The following is a 3,797-nucleotide window of genomic DNA, read 5'->3' on the forward strand; positions in this document are numbered from 1 at the left end:
ATATTTCTAGCACGCAGTATCTAAGCCATAGTTACCTTCCCATTTGTTTATCAGACTGAGATAAAACAAATAATGGCCCCTTTATACATAACAAAAATAACAATAAAAGTTTACGGATATGCAAATATAAAGTTGTAATAATTTAATGATTAACATTTAAAGGCTGTGATGGGAGATCAGTTTTAGGGCCTATAGTTTGTACAATCGCTTCTGGGATGTTAAATTGGTATGATTATTGGGATGTATGTACAGACCTTAAGATGCCAACTTCATGACGTCAGCAAGGTGGAGTTACACAGTGGGTCTGTAAGACTACTGCCGGCTCAAAGCCAGGCTCTAGCCGCAAATCCCTATCCATCTGTGACCTTGAGACTAACGTGGTTGCCATCATTGTTTTAGTTCCCGATGCTATAAATGTTCTTGCTGCCTTTCCTTATTTAGAATCTGACCTAGATATAACACTTGTGTTCTGAATTACTTAAAGGGGGCGCGTCACAAAGCATATTATACATTTTTCAAACCAGCACATGGATCTGAATACTTTTGTATTTGCATGTAATTAAAAATTTACTATAGCCAGTGAGCTATTCAATAAAATGCATCTGTATAGCGCCACCTGCTGTTTGTTCTTTTGCTTATTTTTTGTCCGTCTTATTGAGCTGGTCGAAACTGATCATTTTAAATCTTCAACCGCCACCAGCCATATGTTCTGTTAGAAGCTGTGGCAGTTACAGGGAGAGAGTTGCAGCAGAAAGGACACATCTGCTGAGCGGTGATAGGAAGAGAGCTGAAGCAGAAAGGACACACCCCTGAGCTGTGATAGTAAGAGAGATGCAGCAGAAAGGACACACCCCTGAGCTGTGATAGGAAGAGAGCTGCAGCAGAAAGGACACACCCCTGAGCTGTGATAGTAAGAGAGATGCAGCAGAAAGGACACACCCCTGAGCTGTGATAGGAAGAGAGCTGCAGCAGAAAGGACACACCCCTGAGCTGTGATAGGAAGAGAGATGCAGCAGAAAGGACACACCCCTGAGCTGTGATAGGAAGAGAGCTGCAGCAGAAAGGACACACCCCCTGGGCTGCCAGGCAGATCAATTGGAGCAGTGAATATGGAAATCTCTAGACCCATGTGCCGTGCAGGGCTGGTTCTAGCTTTGTAATAAAAGGTATTGTCATGTACTATATGATGTCTGATTTTCATTTTTTACATCAAACATGGTATAACCTCTTTAAAGGGGTTGTCCAGTTTAGAAAAACCTTTTTCTATACCATATGAGGGAATTCAGAGTGAATAGAGGGAGGGTCCTCGGTTGTGGTGGCGCTGCAAAGAAATTAAACACTTTCTTGCAGGTTTACCCATTGTTAACAAGACATTACATTTTTAAAAGTATTCTTTTAGGCAACAATTATATCATCTGATCATGGTCATCCATGTTGTTTGTTCTATCTAACTCATATCTATCTATCTATCTATCTATCTATCTATCTATCTATCTATCTATCTATCTATCTATCTATCTATCTATCCATCTATCTATCTATTGATCTATCTATCTATCTATCTATCTATCTATCTATCTATCTATCTATCTATCTATCTATCTATCCATCCATCCAATATCTATCATGTATCTATATATCTATCTATCTATCTATCTATCTATCTATTGTCTATCTATTGATCTATCTCATATCTATCTGCTATATATCTATCTTTTTTTAATATTTTTTCTATCTATCTATCTATCTATCTATCTATCTATCTCCTATCTATCTATTGTCTATCTATTTATCTATCTAGCTCATATCTATCTATCTTTCTACCTATCTCATATGTATGTGTGTGTATATCTATTTATTTTCTATCTATCTCATTATCTATCTATCTATCTATCTATCTATCTATCTATCTATCTATCTATCTATCTATCTATCTGTTTAACAGTTAATATTGGAAAGTCACACTACACAAAGTCTCCCTGTAGCCCCAGTCTAACAATACCTATATCTTGGCTCTTCCAGAATTATTGTTTCTATTTGTCTCTAACGCCTGTAAGATGTGAATAAGAGCAGGAGTACAGTATTGTAGAGGCTGCGTGCTCCTAATGGCCACTAGGGGTCACTAGCTTCAGAAAAAAACACAGCAAGCAGGAGTGAGTGTGCATGAACATCCAGCCTGCTAACCTCCCAGGCACATTACAATGCTGGGAAGCAGGGGAGTCGGCAATCAGGAACAAAAAGCCCCCATTCTGTCAATCCTGCCGCTTTAACATAGGTAAAGCTCTTCCCGGGATGTTCAGGGGAGACTCTGTAAGAGCATGCTTTCACCTATAGACATGTCTGCTGCTTGCAATTCCTCTTCTGTCCTGACTTGATACCTCTCTCCACAATCCATGTAAGACTAAAGCAAGAGGTGGGGGGGGGGTGATGGATGGGAGGGGATGTCAGTGATGGGCGAATAGTAACCATGTGTTTGCTTGCAGTGACTACAGAACCTGTCTTGTGGGTGGGACTCAGGAGTTAACCCATGCTGTGCTGCCAGGAAGATTAAAGCAAAGGACGACTACGTGAGTATATATTTAAACTTTCCCTCTCTGGCAGCCTTGCTCTAGGGGAGTCTCATGTGGTCCGCATGCGCAGTGAGCCCAGGTGATGGGCAGACATCACTCACAGCCTGGATGGGGCCGTCCCTTCCGTGGGTTTAGTAAAAGTTGGCTCGCGAGAGACACTCTGGATTATCACGGTGGATGTTTTGCATTCAATTATTTATTTATTTTTTATGTTTTAATTTTATTTATTTTTATTTTTATAGCAAGCGTTGATGCTCTATACCTTGGACATGATTTTATTAGTATCTCACTGTACTTTATAACTACATTGAAATATTAAATGTTAATATTCTGTGGGTGGGGCTCAGGATTTAACCCATGCTGGGCTGCCTTGGAGGACGACGAGGAAAGAGAGCAGGCTGAGTAAGGAACAAGATCTGGGTGAAGAACATCAACAAACAAAACTATTGCTGCAGCAGCTGACACCAGGACTAGCGGTGAGCCTCTCCAGCCTGCCCTCACTGCCCAAAACCAGCAAAGGTAAGACATCTTGTCACCCTGCAGCCTCCCCCTGGACGGACAGGTTGGTTTTGCATTGCCGTGGTCTACAGCACCAAGGAGGAGGAGGTTTTCTTCCACTCTGTGTTACCTTCCGTCACCCACTTCCAACAGGCAATGTAACTTCTCTGCTTTTGTCCTGTTGCCCTCCCTGTGTATAACATAGCAGGCATCCCTGGCAGATGGGGGCGAAATCAATCCGGCGGCTTTAATTGTGAGTCACATGCTGCGTGACACAAACTGGGGAGAAAAGTACTCGATGGGATCTGTCAGTTATAATAAGAGTCCATCCCTGTGAATGCCCCGGGCACTGGCCACAACCCAGAATCCGCTTGGAAATAGGTTAAAGCTGACACTTGCGGACAGAGGATGGGATTATGGCTTTGTCTTTTGCTCTGTGGTGCATGTATTTTGGACGTTGTTCACACTCGTCCATGTTTACCATGCATGTTCTATGCTTCTAATATGAGGGCGATGCCAATTTTACTTACACGGCCTTGTTTTATTTGATGATGAGGTGTGAGACGCTAGCAATGGTTTAGGCAAAAGTTAACTAGAAGCGAAAATGCGACTACGTTAATGCGATGCAAAGTAGTAAAAAAGTGCTTGACGGGAATTGGATTTTAGTCCTAGGGTGAAAGGTGTTCATTTTTGTGAATAATTTTATGTAAAGTGCTACAGAATATGTTG

At 41.6% G+C, this 3,797-nt stretch overlaps 1 protein-coding gene across 2 annotated transcripts in view; it reads left to right on the forward strand.

The window, feature by feature from the left end:
- The first annotated feature begins 2,154 nt into the window (after window positions 1–2,154).
- ZNF385B (zinc finger protein 385B) overlaps window positions 2,155–3,797 on the forward strand; it is a 728,692-nt gene continuing 727,049 nt past the window's right edge. For both annotated transcript variants that reach the window (XM_040440755.1, XM_040440756.1), the window contains exons 1-3: window positions 2,155–2,275; window positions 2,484–2,567; window positions 2,918–3,089. The gene's annotated coding sequence lies outside the window, so the exon portion shown is untranslated. The remainder of the gene's footprint in view (window positions 2,276–2,483; window positions 2,568–2,917; window positions 3,090–3,797) is intronic.

The sequence above is a fragment of the Bufo bufo genome, chromosome 7 (genome assembly GCF_905171765.1).
Source record: "Bufo bufo chromosome 7, aBufBuf1.1, whole genome shotgun sequence".
NCBI lineage: Eukaryota > Metazoa > Chordata > Amphibia > Anura > Bufonidae > Bufo > Bufo bufo.